The sequence below is a fragment of the Haliotis rufescens genome, unplaced genomic scaffold (assembly GCF_023055435.1).
Source record: "Haliotis rufescens isolate VD_foot unplaced genomic scaffold, xgHalRufe1.0.p SCAF_4, whole genome shotgun sequence".
Taxonomy (NCBI): Eukaryota; Metazoa; Mollusca; class Gastropoda; order Lepetellida; family Haliotidae; genus Haliotis; species Haliotis rufescens.
The window spans coordinates 19,911,478-19,933,064 of NW_025964112.1; the positions used below are offsets into that span (position 1 = coordinate 19,911,478).

The 21,587-nt window shown below is 37.5% G+C and overlaps 1 protein-coding gene across 1 annotated transcript in view; it reads left to right on the top strand.

Moving 5' to 3' along the window:
• Positions 1-21,587, top strand: part of LOC124132132 (titin-like) — a 168,666-nt gene that overhangs the window by 16,813 nt on the left and 130,266 nt on the right. Inside the window, exon 2 of the mRNA XM_046495821.2 lies at positions 1,210-1,421. The gene's annotated coding sequence lies outside the window, so the exon portion shown is untranslated. The remainder of the gene's footprint in view (positions 1-1,209; positions 1,422-21,587) is intronic.

A 21,587-nucleotide genomic window follows, 5' to 3' on the forward strand; every position in this document is an offset into this window, starting at 1 on the left:
AGTTTATATTCACTACTGAATGAAACAACACAATTCTTCTGTGCCCCATGGCAGGGGATATTGATAACCCTGTTTTCTTGTTATGCCACCAATGTCACACATCTCATGTTAATACAGTGGTTTTATTATCATGATTCCCTTTTTCCTATCAAGTTTGATGAAATTATTATATTATACTGTCCTTTTTTACACAGACTGCCGCCAGTCAGTATTTGCATTGCATCACGTTTATGAAGCGTACAATAAATTATCTAGAGTATCTTACTCTCTCAGTAATGTTTGCCATTCCTGAATCAGTTGTTTGCTGGAAATGTTGGGTGTCCCGAAACTATTGTGTTATAGTAAAGAGTTAAATTGTTTGGATCATTAGTTAGCTTTAGACTGCTGTAGGCATTTAAAATGTTTCGAAGCAGTGCCTCCCCAACTTTTACAAGACTCCCTAAATGGTTGATCCTTAAGATTTTGATGAGGTTCCTCATAAACAATAATAAGTCTCTACTTATGCAAGGTAATCTGCCGTAGGTGTTAGATGCGAGACTTTTTTCACTGAAAATAATTGTCTGTTTTGAAGCAGTGCCCCTCCCTAAATATCTTTTACAAGAATCCCTAAATGGTTGATCATTAGGATTTTAATGAGGTTCCTGTTAGACAAGAATAAGTCCCTATGTATACAAGGGTGATTATTACATAAGCCATTAGCATAAAAAAATGTTTGAAAAAATACCCCACAGCTTGCATAGGCAGGAAGCTAAATAGGGAAAATAACTCATGAAAACTGACAAAGCTAATTATTTCCCTATTGACCTATATGTGAGTAGGTACGATCTTGTAATGACTGTAAAAATAACAAAGCTGAACACGAAAGCATAACATACTTCACTTGACCTTTGTTCCCATGAAGGTTACACCTGGATTGATGATTCAGCATAAGTTTAAATGGTGATGTGCATTAATTTATGTATCATACAAAAAGTAAACCCAATTAACAGATTTACAACTAGTTAAAAAAATTAGCAACATCATAAATATCTTTTAACATTATTTCACACACAAACAATAATATGAACCACTTCTCTTTATGCATCATCCCACAGATATCCGTGACCCAACATCTAAATGTTCCCGAAACATTCAGTATTACACCCTGCTGCTAGCCAGTGTTTAGCATGTATGTGTGTCTTCTATTACACGACCAATCTTTTCCTTCAGATTGGGGCTGATCGGTTCCTCACTGGACGAATGTCAGGGCCTGCCAAAGATTTGGCGCTGATTCAGACAAGAGCTCTCAGGAATCTGGATCGGAGTACAGGACCCGAGTGAATTGTGCAATACAATCTTTATATCCTGGCCAGTGGCGACACCTATCTGTCGTCAGGGGAACCAGGGACTTTCAGACAGAGGGATGTACATGCACCTCTGAGGTAAGAAAATAATTTTATTGAAATTATTTGATTGATTTATGTTTCTGTTGAAGTTAATTGTGTTAATTTGAAAGATCAGCATAGTGTTTTCTTTTTCATACAGATTTTTGGTTGTTAGCGTTTATGATTTGCATATTTATGTTTTTTTATTTAGTGTTGTGTCATTGATGTATACATAGCATAATAACTTTGGAGTACATTACATACGCAGTGTGAAATAAACTGAATTAGACAGATTATGTTATTGTTGAAACTGACAATTAAGGATAGTATTTGAAATGAATAATGAATGTCAAGGAGTCCTTGTCAAAGTTTTAGGGATACTTGCTGTTGAAGGAAAGTTCAAGGACCCAAGAACATAGCCTTATTTTTCACTGTTTATGTGTGGAATTATGTTTTCTTCTGATATATTGATTACTCTTTCCAAATCTGGATCTCAACATAACTTTTTATTCTTTGCTAGGGGGATGAGAAGATGAGGTTAATTTGGTGAATGAGGTGGGTGAGCTGAATTAGATGGGTGAATGAGCTGAATGAGGTGGGTGTATGAGCTGAATGAGGTGAGTGAGCTGAATTAGATGGGTTAGCTGAGTTGGGTAAATGAGTTGAATGAGGTGGATGAGTGAATGAGGTGGATGAGCCAAATAAGATGGATGAGTGAACGAGATGGATGAGCTGAATTAGATGGATGAGTGAATGAGGTCGGTGAGTGAATTAGATGGGGGAATGAGCTGAATGAGGTGGGTGAGCTGCATTAGATAGGTGAATGAGGTGGGTGAGTGAATGAGGTGAGTGAGCTGAATTAGATAGGTGAATGAGGTGGGTGAGTGAATGAGGTGAGTGAGCTGAATTAGATGTGTGAAAGAGTTGGGTAAATGAGTTGAATGAGGTGGGTGAGTGAATGAGGTGGGTGAGTGAATGAGGTGGGTGAGCTGAATTAGATGGGTGATGATCTGAATGAGGTGGGTGAGTGAATGAGGTGGGTGAATGAGCTGAATGAGGTGGGTGAATGAGCTGAATGAGGTGGTGAGTGAATGAGATGGATGAGCTGAATCAGATGGATGAGTGAATGAGGTCGGTGAGCTGAATTAGATAGGTGAATGAGGTGGGTGATCTGGATTAGATAGGTGAGTGAGCTGAATTAGATAGGTGAATGAGGTGAGTGAGCTGAATTAGATGTGTGAAAGAGTTGGGTAAATGGGTTGAATGAGGTGGGTGAGTGAATAAGGTGGGTGAGCTGAATTAGATAGGTGAATGAGGTGGGTGAGTGAATGAGGTGAGTGAGCTGAATTAGATAGATGAATGAGGTGGGTGAGTGAATGAGGTGAGTGAGCTGAATTAGATAGGTGAATGAGGTGGGTGAGCTGGATTAGATAGGTGAGTGAGCTGAATTAGATAGGTGAATGAGGTGAGTGAGTGAATGAGGTGAGTGAGCTGAATTAGATGTGTGAAAGAGTTGGGTAAATGAGTTGAATGAGGTGGGTTAGTGAATGAGGTGGGTGAGCTGAATTAGATAGGTGAATGAGGTGGGTGAGTGAATGAGGTGAGTGAGCTGAATTAGATGTGTGAAAGAGTTGGGTAAATGAGTTGAATGAGGTGGGTTAGTGAATGAGGTGGGTGAGCTGAATTAGATAGGTGAATGAGGTGGGTGAGTGAATGAGGTGAGTGAGCTGAATTAGATAGGTGAATGAGGTCGATGAATGAGGTGAGTGAGCTGAATAAGATGTGTGAAAGAGTTGAGTAAATGAGTTGAATGAGGTGGGTGAGTGAATGAGGTGAGTGAGCTGAATTAGATGGGTGATGATCTGAATGAGGTGGGTGAGTGAATGAGGTGGTTGAATGAGCTGAATGAGGTGGGTGAGTGAATAAGGTGGGTGATTGAATGAGGTGGGTGAGCTGAATTAGATGGATGAGATGAATGAGGTGGGTGTATGAGCTGAATGAGGTGGGTGAATGAATGAGGTGGGTGAGATGAATGAGGTGGGTGAGCTGAATTAGATGGATGAGATGAATTAGATGGGTGAGATGAATGAGGTGGGTGGGTGAATGAGGTGGGTGAGCTGAATAAGATGGATGAGATGAATGAGGTGGATGAGATGAATTAGATGGGTGAGATGAATGAGGTGGGTGAGATGAATTAGATGGATGAGATGAATTAGATGGGTGAGATGAATGAGGTAGGTGAGATGAATTAGATGGATGAGATGAATTAGATGGGTGAGATGAATGAGGTAGGTGAGTGAATGAGGTGGGTGAGTGAATGAGGTGGGTGAGATGAATGAGGTGGGTGAGCTGAATAAGATGGATGAGATGAATTAGATGGGTGAGATGAATGAGGTGGGTGAGCTGAATTAGATGAGTGAATGAGGTGGGTGAGTGATTGAGGTGGGTGAGTGAATGAGGTGAGTGAATGAGGTAGATGAGTGAATGAGACGAGTGAATGAGGTGAGTAAATGAGGTGGGTGAGTGAATGAGGTGGGTGAGTGAATGAGGTGAGTGAATTAGATGGGTGAGTGAATGAGGTGGGTGAGTGAATGAGGTGGGTGAGTGAATGAGGTGGGTGAGTGAATGATGTGAGTGAATGAGGTGGGTGAGTGAATGAGGTGGATGAGCTGAATTAGGTGGGTGAGTGAATGAGGTGGGTGAGTGAATGAGGTGAGTGAATGAGGTGGATGAGTGAATGAGGTGGATGAGTGAATGAGGTGGGTGAGTGAATGAGGTGGGTGAGCTGAATTAGGTGGGTGAGTGAATGATGTCGGTGAGCTGAATAATGTGAATGAGGAGGATTATAGAATACACTGAAATATGAAGACAAACTGAATTATATTGATCAGTTAATAGGATTAGATAACATAATAAACTTTAAACTTTTACATGGAGCAAATTATACAACATGATTGAAGTTAGCTGAACTAAGCACTCAATCATATAAATCTGACAAAGAGTATTTGTTACTATGGAAGACATGGGACATTAGTGTCACACACTACTATGAAAATATGGGTTCATTTCTTGTATTATCAGACTCTGGTTTGCCTGACCCACATTTGATATCGGGCACAATTCAGGTAAAAGTCACATCTCAAGTATGTGGATGATACTTATGTGGATGAAGATGATCTCGCTTTGCAGATGAGAAACACACATGGAGTTTTCATGGTTTTACCTCATCATTTGAGACAAGTAACTTGTTGCCCAAATGGTTTCAAGTATATATGCTGTAATTGTACACCAATTAGAAGTTTCAAATCTATCTCAATCTGGTAAAATATGATGACTCAACATGTGAGACCATTTATTATTTTTTGTTGTCATGCAATGAATCATGTTTAAGCATTTTTCAGCTCTCGTGATGTATTGATATGTACCACATTTCTGTTATGTAAACTTATGTTTGTGAATGACATGGTTAGAACTCACCAGAAAAGCTTGAGAATGAAGCACTGATTACACAGTTAAACAATTATCTCATTTCATACAAAATACAACTGAAACATACAGAAGGACATACCTTGATAAACCTTTTAATATACTCTGCTTGTTTCATTTGTATGTATTTGTATACTTTACAGAGGTTTTCAAAAGTGACTTTTGATGTTCCTTTGAAAAACTGTGGTAACTTTTCTATATTTCTTGATTGACAGATTTTATATTTAAAAAATCCTGGTTTGGTAGGTTGGGAAAAAAAAGTGAAAAAGTCATGAAGACTGTTTTTCTGTTCTTAAAAAAATGGTTTCCATATAAGAAGTGTGTGTCTGGTCTTGCAGTTTTACCCTTTCTGTGCATGATATAGACCACTGACAAAAAATGAGGGAACTAACTATTTGAACGTAACTTTTGTTGAGGTCTACATTTACAATACGTTATGCATGAACAGCATGTGATGCATGTGCACACAGAAGCCAAAGTATGTGCGCCTATAGGGAAACAATCACTAATGCAATTGAGCTGAGCACATTCTGAAAAATGCCTCTGAGACAGTATCTCATTGAACAGACAAAATGGCGAATTGTGGGTACAATAGAGGTGGGTGGGAGAACGTCAATATCCCAAGTTGCCCGAATGTTTGGCAAATCAAAAAGTGTAATTTCTTGACTGTGAGACAAATACCATCAAACGGGTGGGGTTGCAGGGAGACCTGAGCATTGCAGGCCTGAAAAAAACCACCTTGACAAGATTGTCTCATTACATTAATTGCACTTTGCAATAAATTTAAATCTGTTCCTGTTATCAATAGATAATTCTGTACAATAACAGGAAGGCGTTAGGAAATGGCACTATATACATGTATACAGCCCACCTTTCAGTTGTCCTCTGAAGGGTGTGACTCTATCAGTTTACCATAGGTGACAACAGAATAAAAAAAAACATTAGTGCTCTTCAGATATGTTTTTTCCCACGTTATATTTTCTTAGAGTTTGTGAAATTTGTAGACAAATTAAAATGTCTCTTCTGCTAATTTTGCTACTGGGACATTGTAATTGCAAAAAGATGATGTGGTTTTCAGCGATGAAGATTGAAAGTAAGGTGATCAACATTTTATGATACTCTTGAAATATTCTGTCATGCTATTATTTGAATCACAGTTTAGTAAGTACAAGGGCCACACATGGAGAATATTCCTTACTATTAGATGTCAACAAATATATTTTCTGTTTAGTCAAGACGTTAATGGCCACATGCAATTCTTTTGTTGCTAGTTCAGCACAGTACAGTTTATTTGTTGGTCCTTTGCAACAATATGACTTCAAACTGAAAATATAGCTATCATTGGCAACATGATAAAGGATATAAGATAAAAATACCACACATGCACCTCATGTTGTGGGACCAACGCTTGTCTTGATGTATGTGTTGTGATCTTGCAGTCAGATTTGGCAAGTTATCTGGCAGTGGCTGCGATGACATTCACATGTTTATGTTCCCTGGGCAGCCATTGAGCAGTGTTGAGCTGTAGGGAGCTGAGAGCACTGTGTGGATTAGTTGAAGCTTCAATTTATACATATAGATTAATGAGTACATTTCCCACTTTAAAACTGGTGGTGGGGTGGCTGAATGGAAAAAATGTTCTTTTGTCACACAGAAATCCTAGGTTTGATTACACTGATGGGTGTCTAGGGGTAAGGTGTGTCTAGGGGTAAGGGTTTTCTAGAGGTAATGATTTTCTCAGGGTAAGGGTTGTCTGGTGGAAAGTGTTGTCTTGGATAAAGGGTGTCTAGGGTTAAGGGGAGTCAAAAGGGAAAAAGGGAATCTGGGAGTAAGGTGAGTCTAGGGGTAAGGGTTGTCTGGGGGTAATGGGAGTCTGGTGGAAAGTGTTGTCTTGGATAAAGGGTGTCTAGGGTTAAGGGGAGTCAAAAGGGGAAAAGGCAATCTTGGAGTAAGGTGAGTCTAGGGATAAGGGATGTCTGGGGGTAAGGGGTGTCTGGGGGTAAGGGGTGTCTGGGGGTAAGGTGTGTCTAGGGGTAAAGGGTGTCTGGGGGTAAGGGGTGTCTGGGGGTAAGGGGTGTCTGGGGATAAGGGGTGTCTGGGGGTAAGGGGTGTCTGGGGGTAAGGGGTGTCTGGGGATAAGGGGTGTCTGGGGGTAAGGGGTGTCTGGGGGTAAGGGGTGTCTGGGGGTAAGGGGTGTCAGGGGGTAAGGGGTGTCTGGGGGTAAGGGGTGTCTGGGGGTAAGGTGAGTCTAGGGGTAAGGGTTTTCTAGAGGTAAGGATTTTCTCAGGGTAAGGGTTGTCTGGGGGTAAGGGGTGTCTGGGGATAAGGTGAGTCTGGGGGTAAGGGTTTTCTAGAGGTAAGGATTTTCTCAGGGTAAGGGTTGTCTTGGGGTAAGGGTTGTCTTGGGGTAAGGGGTGTCTGGGGGTAAGGGGTGTCTGGGGGGAAGGGGTGTCAGGGGGTAAGGGGTGTCTGGGGGTAAGGGGTGTCAGGGGGTAAGCGGTATCTCAGGGTAAGAGGCGGTAAGGGTTGGGTAGCATTTGATCATAGTGGATTATGATGGCTCTCGAAATGATAGATTGGCTATTAATCCAGTTTTTATTAGGCAGGGTCAGTTAGGAATTTGACACTGTGGTAAATTTTGAGTTTCTGTCTCCAATTAACATTCGTACCATTGAAGGACACCATTGTGTGGATGATTTTGGTAAGGGAGCTAACTCTGGTCAGTTTACTAAGAAGTGTATTTATCAGGACTATTCCTTGAAAGTAAACATTGTAAACAACTATAATACACAATGTGTTGTAATGCCACCCTGTACATGTATTTATACAATCTGCAAACTGTGAAGATCCGGGTTAGAATATGTCTTCAGCAACCCATGCTTGCTGTAAAAGGCGACTATGCTTGTCGTAAGAACGACTAATAGGATCAGCCTCGATGACGTGGTTGATGCATGTCATTGTATCCCATTTGCATAGATCGATGCTCATGATGTCAATCATTGGATTGTCTGGTCCAGACTCTATTATTTACAGACCACCATCATATAACTGGAATATTGCTGAGTGTGACGTTAAACAACAAATGAACAAACAGTATCCAATCAGCAGTATTTCTTTTTCAAATTTTAGAGTCAGAATAATTAAGAAAATATTTAAAGGAATTCTTTTCGACACATCACAAAAAATACTTAATATTGATTAGAAAGAAAATGTCATTTAAGGTTTTGTATCCCCTGGCACCCAGTGCATCATTGTGACCTTTGACATTAATGCCAAACCAAGGCATGTTGCATCTCTATGATAACAGAGGAACTAGCCTGCCAGTGCCAACATAACACTGACTGAAGTACTCTCACCTACATACGATGAGAAACAGTTGCCTGGAAGATAGCAGCGGGGAGATTTCTTAGCTTGGAACATGCGGTCGAACAACTACCTCTATATATTGAGCATATATTGATTACATGAGCACTTTCTGGTGTAATGATGTTTTCAGGGTTCTGTAGAGAGTTGATAAACAAATGTTGGTTTCATTCACATAGCGAGGCAAAATATGGCTCTGTTTTTATAACCCTCTCAGTGTCCTATTGATTAGCAGCTGTTAGACTTTCTCTTCTGTTGAGGAAACTTTTAATTAGATGTCCTACATCAATTCAGGGAATAAGTTAGTGGGAACCTTGAATACTTTGGATACAGGTTTCTTGAATTTGTTTACTGGAATAAGTACATGTATGAAAAGATATTTAAAGTTGTTTTGGGTGTTAAGAAATACCTGAAATAACTGGTTACACCATGAATAAAAAAAATGTTTTTGTCATAAATTTATAATGTGATCAAATAGAATTTTCATTGTATTAGGCAATAACAAATGAATTACATAATGTAGATTTTCATACCTGCCCACCTCTCTATTCAACACCTTGCCTCATAATGTTATTGTCCCTATACAGAGGAAGGCAATCACTTTGTGTGTTGCCTTGTTTGTTTACTTGAGGAAATTATTATAAATGTTAAGGTGTGACAACAATCAACAATCTACAATCTACAATCAACAGCAAGCTGTGACAAATTCATGACTGGTGCAGCTTACCTTTCTGCACCTGTTGCTGATAATTGGAAGACGTCAAAACACATGTTAGGAATAGGCTTGTGAAGATGTGATTCACATCAGGCAACAGTTCATGTACATGTGAATAGACTTGTCGAGATGTGATTCACAACAGTCATCAGTTCATGCACATGTGAATAGACTTACCAAGATGTGATTCACATCAGTCATCAGTTCATGCACATGTGAATAGACTTGTCGAGATGTGATTCACATCAGTCATCAGTTCATGTACATGTGAATAGACTTACCAAGATGTGATTCACATCAGTCATCAGTTCATGTACATGTGAATAGACTTACCAAGATGTGATTCACATCAGTCATCAGTTCATGTACATGTGAATAGACTTGTCGAGATGTGATTCACATCAGTCATCAGTTCATGTACATGTGAATAGACTTGTCGAGATGTGATTCACAACAGTAATCAGTTCATGTACATGTGAATAGACTTGTCGAGATGTGATTCACATCAGTCATCAGTTCATGTACATGTGAATAGACTTACCAAGATGTGATTCACATCAGTCATCAGTTCATGTACATGTGAATAGACTTGTCGAGATGTGATTCACATCAGTCATCAGTTCATGTACATGTGAATAGACTTGTCGAGATGTGATTCACAACAGTCATCAGTTCATGTACATGTGAATAGACTTACCAAGATGTGATTCACATCAGTCATCAGTTCATGTACATGTGAATAGACTTGTCGAGATGTGATTCACATCAGTCATCAGTTCATGTACATGTGAATAGACTTGTCGAGATGTGATTCACAACAGTCATCAGTTCATGTACATGTGAATAGACTTGTCGAGATGTGATTCACAACAGTAATCAGTTCATGTACATGTGAATAGACTTATGAAGATGAGATTTGCCTTCAACAGTTTGTTTGAAAAGTGAAATGCCTCCTGCCTAACTCTTTTTGATAATGTTGATGAAAATCTAGTACCAACTATATTTGATCTTGCAATTACCTTTGTCCTGTCAAGGTCATCTTAACAAAGTGGGCAAACATCTCTTTTTGAAAACAAGTGTAATCCCTGTCTCTTATTATTTTGGATACCAAGTCGTTACAATGTTGAAGGTGACATATCAAGAAAAAATAGTTCAACTCATTTTGTTTTAGATTATAGATCAGCAGATAACTGATTATGAAGGAATTGTGGATCTTCAGGACAAGGGCATATGTTGTCGAATGCGCATGCACAATCTCCCCAACATAGGAAGGAAGGAAGATATTGGGTTTATCAGACAGCTGTCTGCCATCTGGGATGGGATGAATCTCACTGCATGGTATTCTCCCAAGTCCAAGTCCTATTTTCGATATCAGACAGAAATCTTACACTCAGCAATACTTTGGCCACAGAACACTTCCAAGTAGCCCTCCTGCCGATCCTGTCCAATCTCGTTGCTAGGTGGAGTTTCCTTGGATACAAAGTGGCATCAGTACAAGTCTTGCAAATGTAAAACCAGTTATTTGTTTTCTTACATAATTTCATAGGATTAAGTATTTACTATGAAGATAAATAACAATATTATGACCAAAAACAGCATTTTCTGTAATGAGAGCAAGCTATGTCATCTTTGGCAAGGAATCAGGATAGCTGGGTAGCGTTGCTATGGTTACCAAGATGGCTGCCACCAATAAGGGAGCAACTATTGCATCCATACGGCTGAGGAAAATGTCATGGGTCAGGATATACCATTGATGATGTCAAACGGTATCAGCTAAGATTTCGTGAGGATTTTTTTACCATTTCATCTTCCTGCAGCACTGTACCTGGTATTTTGACGCTCGTACAACCAGCGTTGTTTTCTTGGATTTTTCTCTTCATTTTCGGACCGAGTTTGATGAGGATTTTATAACAAATATACAAGGTAAAATTGTGTTATAAAGGATGATGAAGATACATTTTATTCAGTATTCATAATTGGATTGAATTGCCAGCAGATGGTATCAGTAAATGTACGTTTTTTTCTGGACTAAACAAACAAACTATTCGGTCTGCACAATTTTTTTCATTATTTTGTGCTTTGTTTTAGAAGAATTTATCTATCATTGGTTCCTGTGCCTTCCAGGGGCTTTCTTTCTGATTTGACCTTCATTTTGTTGCACGGTTACGTGATGGATTAAAAAGCGTAAAAGAATTGACAACATTCATTTTGATACAATGTTGATTTTAAATATTAAAACCTTTTTGAAATATAAAAAATATGTCTGTGTTAATTTTTAATAAACGTAATATTTTTTCTTGTAAATTTGTATTAAGCAAAAAGATTTCATTAGAAATTTTATTATAGTTTTCAGAATTATTTTATTCATATAAGAACCATCTGTCAAGAGAACCACTTCTTCACTGAAACCAAATATGAAAAAATATCTACCATACAGATAAGCATACATAGATATCAGTATAAGTACATATATTCATATCACTCATAAGCCATGCCCATGGGACGTCATTTCAACTTTAGGTGATATGCTTATATAGAGACTGGGCTCAGTCTTATGATAAGATTAGAAGTAAGCTGCAGTGACTGGGTCTTGTAACCATCAGCCAAAGCTACAGTAATAACACTCTCAGTATGTTAAATCTGGGGAACAACATCTGACACTTTGTATTCTTATGTTGCCTGAACAATGCCAACATTTTTTTTCTATGTTTAATTTTATTTTTCTGAATATTTCTGGAACTATACCAATATATACAATGGAACTATACACTATGTACTTGATTTACTTTGGAGCACATTTGAAAGGACAGTTTGTATATTTTGGGTTGATCAGGCAATCCTTTTAAAGAGACTAAAGGAAAATAGTGATACAAATGGAATTTAGGAGCTTTATAAATCAGGAGTACTCATACTTTTATATCAGTTTAGACACAGAATGATAACATCCTTCAACCCAGAATGATATTGTTTACCACCCTTGAATGATAACATTCTTCATCCTAGAATAACATTTTACACCCAATAATAACATTTAACACCACAGAATAATGACATTTACTATGCCAAAATAATGACATTTACTACCGTAGAATATTGACATTTAACAACCCAGAATAATGACATATAACAACCCAGAATAATGACATTTAACAACCTAAGAATAATGACATTTACTACTCCAGAATAATGACATTTAGTACCCCAGAATAATGACATTTACTACCCCAGAATAATGACATTTAACAACCCAGAATAATGACATTTAACAACCCAGAATAATGACATTTACTACACCAGAATAATGACATTTAACAACCCAGAATAATGACATTTAACAACCCAGAATAATGACAATTAACAACCCATAATAATGACATTTAGTACCCCAGAAGAGGCTTTAATGCCTAGTAAATGTTATTGCATTTAATTAAATTTAAATTTCTACCCCAGAATAATGACATCTACTACTCCAGACTAATGACATTTACTACTCCAGAATAATGACATTTAGTACCCCAGAATAATGACATCTTCTACCCCGAAATAATGACATTTACTACCCAAGAATAATGACATTTTCTACCCCAGAATAATGACTTTTAACAACCCAGAATAATGACATTTAACAACCCAGAATAATGACATTTAGTACCCCAGAAGAGGCTTTAATGCCTAGAAAATATAATTGCATTGAATTGAATTTGAATTTCTACCCCAGACTAATGACATTTTCTACCCCAGACTAATGACATTTACTACTCCAGAATAATGACATTTAGTACCCCAGAATAATGACATTTAGTACCCCAGAATAATGACATTTTCTACCCCAGAATAATGACATTTACTACACCAGAATAATGACATTCGGGCACTCCAACACCCAGAATATTGACAATGGTATCTTGTATTTCACTGAAACAGGACCAGTGAAGAAGGATTGCATTGAATTCAATTTCAACATTCAATGTTAAAATACCTCTGAATGTAAGAAAATATGAACTTTAGAAAATCCCAATTCTGTGCAAAATATTGATTTTCTTCCTCAACCTGCCTGCCAGGGGCACTTAGTTTAGAGACCTAAATAAATCCCTGACATTTTCAATAACATATATATCAGATTGTGGACATTTCCAGTGTATGTTCATGCAAGCATGTCATTGGAATACTTGTGACAAACTGTTCCTTGACAGCTGGGATTATTTCATAGAGCCAGTAGAAAAAGAAAGTTTACAGATCCTGAAAGTGGTCTTGTGCAAGTGTTCCCAAATCACATGGATGTTTTTCAAGGAAACTAAAACAATTACAAACCTTCAAAAAGATTTTGTGACTGATTTGTTTACATTGATAGATAGAGAGTTAGAGGTGGTCCTCAGTAGTGATCACGTGAGGTTACCACTCACAACACCCTGGGGGACTTGAGGTAACTTATCTGATGTCAGATGCCCTGACCACTATGTGTGATGTCATATATACAGAGGTGTACATAACACGTTGATGCTAGACATATATCTTTGCTATGTGTGATGTCATATATACAGAGGTGTACATAACATTTTGCTGCTAGACATAGCATATTGCATCAAGATGACACTCATTTGTCTGATATTAGCCTGGCTCCAAGGCTGTACTGAAAGTCCATGGATGTATAGTAATTCTATCCTCATAATAGGAAAGTCTAGGTAAGCAGACGGTCAAAGGATGTCCTTGTTTTTTTTACAGACAGCTTGTTTTTATTGTTTATATAATATAGAAATTATGATTTAAACTAATAATAATTGCTATAGAAACTTGTGAAAGTCAACCGGTAGTCTGATATCAGCAGTAGCAACAATGCTTTCTTCTGAGTAGGTTAATGATGAAGGTCACGAGATAGATATATCTGATTACAAAGTTATTAATACTTTCATCATTAGGAATATGCTTTCTGTCGGATGGGGTCAATCCTGTTTGAAAAGTTTTTAGTCCAGATTAGTCAAAATATCAAGCTTAGTGTCAAGGCTTTTGTAAATACATGCAAAAGCGACAACCCTTCCCATATTCATCCGAAATCTCTGCTAACAACAGACTCGATTGTACGATTCCGACTTATTCATGAGATTGTGTTAATGATTCACTATTAAATAGGGATGATACCAAGCATTTGCGAAAAGGTGAGCGTATCCTGCCCCACTGGTGGCACCCATCACAAACACATGCAAAGGCAAGTCTATTGTTCATCTGAAAAAACATGTGAACCTATGGTACAAGTCAAAATAGGGAATTGCATCAGACATAATTTTTGTCACTGATGCGTCAAATTTGGAAATGTCCTCCACAAGCTACCATATAACTTTTGAAAGCTTTACTGATCGAGGCCTTGAATATTGTAAGCTTGATCAAACAACTTCTGAGCAAGAGTTATTTTATTAACATGGTTTAAACATGGTTATTTTATTGAAAGCCAAGGTTAACGCTACTGCTATGAAACTTTATATTTGCATGTGTCTTAAGAAATCCTACCACATGAAATGTTAGTGGCATGTGTATCAAAGGTCAAGGTCAGTTTTGAGGTTATTGCGACAAGTGTTTGAAGCATTCATTGCCAGTTACTGTTGACCCTGGGTGGTAGTTACCTTAACAAATCCTACCATATCAAATGTCAAGGCCATATCTGCTAAAGGTCAAAGTTACCGTTTACATAATTGTAAAGACTAGTATCAGTCTTTCTCATTAACACTTCCCAATGATCATTGACATTAGAGGACATATTCCACATGGTCTCAAACTAGAAAAAGGTTTTTCAAAATGTGGTAAAGCTTTTATCATTAGACATAGTGTATACCTTTGAAAGGTTTGGGCCATCTTTGAAAAGGTTTTTGTCAAGATAAGTCAAAAAGTTGTGTTGATGTTTTGTGAAACATCTTTACATGGTTATATCTACATATATGAAACTTTGTATTCATCATTTATCTTAACAAGTCTACATGTAGTTGTTGCCTCAAGGGTCCCGTTCCACAAAGTGATTGTAGTAGCGCTGAGCTCGAGATGATCGTGACATAGACCCTTGACTGTCAAAAGCTAAGATACATTTGTGGATTGGGGCCAAGGACTGGAAGTAATGTTTTCAGACTGGAAGTGCATGGTGGTTACAAGTTTGTTATGATTTTTGGCCTTTGAGGAAATGGCTGTGAAAGGACTACTGTTTTGTTGAGAGGGTTTAAAGTTGTACTGTTCCCAAACCAATTCTGTTGTTTTGATAGAATTGGGCAACATTTGGGATGTTAGATAAATATAAATAGATATAAGAGAGGTCAGTTGTAGCCTGATTTTCTTAAGTCCTAATAGTTCAGGATATGTTTCTGGAGGGAATGTTTAGGGACATTCAAGAAACAGTGGGAATGTTTTTTTTATCTGTGCACATAACTTTCTTGTTTAATACAATCAGCATTTGATCTTATGCTCCGTCCATTGTAGTTAACACATGTAAACAGAGTTTCTTGAAATCAACTTTTCTCTTTTCTGAAAACCATTATTGTTTTCTTGGAGAATGGGGTAGAAATCATCTGGTATTGTCTGATTCAAATACAGTTGTCAAAACCAAAGTTACTAATTTGATATTTTATTTTGGAATATTTGAATATGTGCATATGAAATTAAGTGTTGAATATTGATCAAAACCTTGACTTCTTGTTATGCTAACTTTTGTTAGATGTATGGTGGTTGTATCAGGATTGGTTGGTGGTTGTATCTGGTTTAGATTAATTTTCAACAGTTCTGAGTTAAATAACCTTCGTTTTATGTAATTTCAATGCAGTTTAAACTGGTAGACAGGCATCACATTTGATTTCCAGGAAGTAATTCAGAAACCATTCCATGTTTCTTAGTGAAATTGTGTATGCAGATCAGGCAAGCGATGAACTGATGCCATCTGATATTGAGCATGTTGGGGAATCTTGAAGACATCTATGTTTTCCTATATCCCTCAGGTAACAAGGTAAAATGAGGACTGAGTTTGTTTCCAGTGCCAAATTCATAAACCGTTCATTATTTCATGATTCAACTGTGCCAATTTGTTGGACTAAATAGGCCTGGTGCTCATGTCTTTGACAGAAATTCAACTTGATTCATTTGCAGTTGTAAAAATACAAGGATAGTAGGGCCATGGATCATTTTGTCTTCTTCTTTTATGTCTTTCTTTAAGTGGGGAAAAAGGGGATGTATTATTGAACTGAATATATATGTAGGAATTGGATGTTTGTGACCTATATGTTATATATATGATGAATGATGTTGTTTAAAGTAGAAAGAGCACTTATTTATTGGCAGGGAAAATATTGGACATGTACTCAAAGCTGTCTGCCCCATGTTTAAGGTAGCATATGCACTGGGAATTTGAGACCTTGCTATTTTGATACTGGACAAGTGCTGAATGTAGATTATGATACAGTCAATGTGTAAAATAACTGAAATTTTCACTTTGGCAATTTGCAAATGTTTCAGTCATTTTACAATTATATTTTATTATGATAACAAATTCCAAACATATTTTTCTCCATTTTACCACCTAGTGATTGAAAATGATTGAATAAAAAGAAAATGAGAGTCACTCTATATTTGTTCAGGTTTTTTGCTTCTAATTCTAGCATCTTAAGTCTATTCTGATGTTTTTAAGCCCCTTTGAACTTCTTCATAACTTTAAGTCAATCTGAAATCATTGTAAAATGACTGAAATATTTTGGAGTTTTGTAAATTGCCTGAGTGAAAACATTTCATTCATTTTACACATTGACTGTATTAGGACATATAAACTATATTAATTTAAAGATTTGATTTAAAAATATGTTGCAACATTTATAAGTAAATATACACAAACCATTTATGAAAATAATAACACTTTCATATCTCATCTGCCCCACACAGAACATTGATTTACTCAAAGGCAACCGTAACTGATCATACAAGCATACCAAATGCTGAAACTGTATGACAATTATCATGTTATGAACAATAGGACTTCAGCAACTTGCTGTAAAAGGCGACTATGCTTGTAGTAAGAGGTGACTTATGGAATCGGGTGGCCAGGCTCGCTGACTTGGTTGATGCATGTCATCGTTCTAAGAATTATGACAGTTACTTGTGCCTTGAGTATATGTTCTCTTCTGTCTCTGGCCACAGTTCCAGCAAGGCCTACACTGTCAACTATCTGTGGTGTATTGTAGACCATAAAATAGTAGGACGGCCCTCCCCAACAGTTTAATTATCATGAACCATCAGCCCTACGGTCTGGCATGTAACTGATACAACCCAACACCCTGCTGTTAACCTCCCTGTACTGCTGCAGATGTGCAATAGATGTGCAGACATTCGCAACTGACCATTCTGGTAACCACGTTAACAAATATTACGTAATATCCAGGGCTAGAGTTAATTCCCTTAGCCGATATTTCTACGACTATGACCAGCGACAACCCAATAAAAGCAGATCTTAGCAGATTACAAAGATTTCTTATCATATCTCTCATTAGCATGTCGGCTGCAAATTATTAGCTGAATATGTGTGTCTTCCACGAAATTTATTTTGCTACAGCCATGGACGTCTTTATTCACTGGGACGATTTCGTCTTGGACCTAGATATGCCACTTGAAGAATTCCCATTGTACCACCAGGGGTTGGTTTCGGATGACTCTTGGTCTGAAAAGAATGACAGTGATGTTACCGCTACCAAGCTGTCAGTATTACCTCCCAAAATGTTTCACTCATGGAAAAAGATAAGAAATGAAAATATGATTGTGTTTAGGCCCAGACCATACAGCTCATAATTAATATTTACCCACCATAAAATAAAAAATAGATTAATTGTAGTCATGATTAATTAGACAAAATCTTCAGAAGATAACAAATATAAATATTCGTCAAAATATGTACAGTTTTCTTCAGCGCGATGTGTGATAGAGGCCTAACTGAAACTAGGTTAATAGGTATGTTAAACTTAAGAAGAAATGGTGAAAACAATGATTAAAAAAGAAATACAGATCTTACAAAAATAAGTCTAATATCAATAAAAATTAGGTTTGTGGTTTAATTATTTCTGAAAAATTCAGATTTAGTCGCATTTCCTGAATCAAAATCAGAAATATCGCAATTGTCCCAGATTTGTTTATGGCACTAAAATAATTTTTAACATATCTCATTTTTATACACTGTGTTAACCAAGGACTTTCATTAAGAATTTGTGGCTGTTATTGAAAATCACAATCTGCACTTTTGCCGATTTTTTGCTCTCTCTGACAAAGACAAAGCGTCACACAGTTATCAAATACAATGACAACAATATGCTTTAGGGTGCCAACAAATGTCAGTTGTAATGTTGACAATGTTAAGAAATACATGAGCGTAAATATGTATTGTGAAATATATCTTTTGCATTGAAAATAAGGCAACAACGATGACTACAGTGAACTTGTTTCAATACAATTGTCTTGTCATCAGCATACTCTTGGGTCTCACCAAGTCTCAAACATCTATGACCGATGTACCTTTGGACATCAGGCAGACACACCATAATATGACTAAACTACTTTAGAGACCCCAAGTAGTGCGAATTATGAAAATAAACATGTAAAACACATTAAGATGTAATTTTGAAAATTAGAAGCCTGGGAAGAAATGATTTGTGTAGAGCATACTGTAAAGCAAGATGGTATCATATTGTAAAAGTGTTTTGCAATTAACAGGTATGAGAATTTTCCATGGAACCGCAGAATTCTGCACCAAAGTTTTTATGATACATGCCTTTACAATATACACATAAATCCTTTAGTTTCCCAGACCCTTTTAAAAAAACAACCCCATCCTCACCTCCGAGTTTAAAGTTATATCATTATGTCATTACATTCCTAACAAAACGACCCGTGAACATCCGGGTAGGGAATAGGTCTCCAGCAACCCATCTGGCTGTAAGAGACAATTATGCTTGTTGTAAAAGGTGAATAACGGGATCGGGTGGTCAGGCTCGCTGACTTGGTTGATGCACATCATCGTATCCCAATTGTCTAGATCGATGCTCATGGTGTCAATCACTGGATTGTCCGATCCAGACTCTATTATTTACAGACCCCCGTCATATAGCTCGAATATTGCTAAGTGCCTGTGTTAAGCAACAAACCTATCAAAACCTTCCTCATTTATCTGCCAGATGTGTTTTACCTTCACCTTTTGACATGAAACCACTGGGTTTAGTTCATATCTCAATTTCTAACCTGACTTCAAAGCTCAGGAAAAAAACTCTTAATTTATTGATAAGAACTGGAAATTGATGAGAGCAAATGACTTCTTAATTTATAATGTGTTGACTGTTTATAATGTATTGACATTAAGAACCACATATATGGCAGATAAACCATTCTCAGATACTACCATCACACAGACTACTATATATAGTACACAAGATTTATAATAGGGTCTCAGCCCCCAAGCTTGATACTGGTGTTTTGTTAGTGGACTGATAGCAGCTGTCATATTTATATACATGGTGACCTGACTGACCCTGGCCTCTCTATATTAAAGCTCCATCCCCCTCAACTCTAAACAGATAATATAAATAGTTGCAGGCAAGTAGCACCGACCATCAGCAGGTGCCTGCCGGATCAAGTAATATTTTCTTGATAACATATCTTCTTTGAGCTGAGCTTGATGCTGATCTGGCATCTCATTCATAATTGTTGGCTTCATGACTTCAAGGTTAAACTTGGCAGGATCAGTTCTCTCAGGAAGCAGAAATGTTGTAGTTTCTTAAATTTGTAAGTATTTTTTTACATGTTGATTTGACATTTAAATACAACTTGATGGAGTGTCTTGTGAATGGTATGTCTTCCAGATTGATTGATGTATGTTAGGATGAAAAATGTTCCTACAATGATGAAATAAATCCATGTTTAATGAATTGTTTGTAAAATGTTCTCATGAATGTAGTATCTTGGTTGTGAGATGGAAATGATAATAGAAATGCAGGGGAAATTATTGACAACATACCAAATAGCTGCCAAAAAGCTATTAACCTTTGACTGGAATACTGCTGATGGTTCAGCTTTCTTGTCGCATAGTGGGCACTTGTGACACAGTTGTCTAAGGCGCTGCAGTTCACTGTGAAGGGTTGCAACCCTCACCTGAGCAGATAGTCTGTAATTGTGGGTTTGAATACTTGATTCACACTGATTGTTTCTGGGTTTGTCAGCATGTCACCCACAAATATCTTAGACCTCCATTTCTTCACACTTTCCTCCAACATCCTGCTGACATGCTGTGATATAACTGAAATACTGTGGCATAAGACCAAACACACTCACTCACCCTTGTCACATAGAGTTTTTTGTGGAATGTATGATAGATAAACAGAAGGGTGTGCTGAGGTAGTTAAATCACAGTGGCCTGACACACTGGCTCATTGGCAGATAAATGACTTGAGGTCTTTGATGGGCATATAGAAGTTGGAAGAACATGAATGCATGACACTTTTTATTGATAGCAACTTCTTTATTATTCACCTGATGAAGGAGCAAGAAGTAGCTCTGAAGCGTTGTGACATAGACAATAAGAAACTGCTATTCATAAAAAGTGTCATGTATTCAGATAAATGCCTTAATTGTCTTTAGGAAAAGCTTATCCAAGAAATCTCTTCATTATGATCGTTTATTTAAGCCTTGTTAGATGATTCTAAATTCATCATTTATCATATTAAGAACATAACAGAAGGCCATGAAAATATTTACCTTTTTTTAAGAAATGACATAACCAACTGTGAACAGTCATGTTACTGAAACATCATATGGATGAGGTCAAACTATACTTTCGCAATTTTTACATCTCAGGGAATGTCATAAATAATGGATAAGCACATAGACGGGTTCACACCCAAACTGACTTGTTTTGAGGGAAGTTAGTGTTTGGTACACACATATCTTCCATGAAAAACAGCCACCAGTGCCTATGATGAGAGACCTTCTGAAAAGGTCATATAATGTTAATGGCTGGGTGCCATGATGTGTAATAATACCGTGTATTAATGAAGCACCAAATCTACACCCTAAAGCATACTAAAAGTGCTACTTTATTACCCTGGTCCATGGATCAGCATGTACTCAAATTTCATTCTCAGCTCCCTGGGGAGTATACAACCCAAGCTGCCAAGGTTAAGAGTCATGTTACCATCTCATCCTTTTGGTGTGGATTCAGTCAGATCAATGTCAGTTATATGTCTAGTTTTACACCAAAAGTACGCCCATAAAGGGAAAATATCAAATTTGAACTGAAATATTGGTCTTAAGATATTTTACAGGTGCTTCAGTGTTTGTGCAATAAGTTAATAAGTGTAACCCATCTTCCTAGGCAAGAGAGTTAACTGACTTAAAAAGTCCAGTTTCCACCCTTGCCGAACTAGGCTTGAATTCCTGGGCTCTGTCGTAGCGCCACCAGTGGCTGTTACGAGTTATGTCCCTTCTATGCCTCTCCTTTAGACCAATCAGATTCCACCTCTCGAATCACTTGCATTTGCTTCAAACAAAACGGCGGCGCCCAGTCAAGACGATCTGATCGATAATCAGGATCAATAACTTGTTATAACACGAGTCTTACATTGCGAAGTGCATCAAATCATGTGAGCACCTTGATTAAAAACATG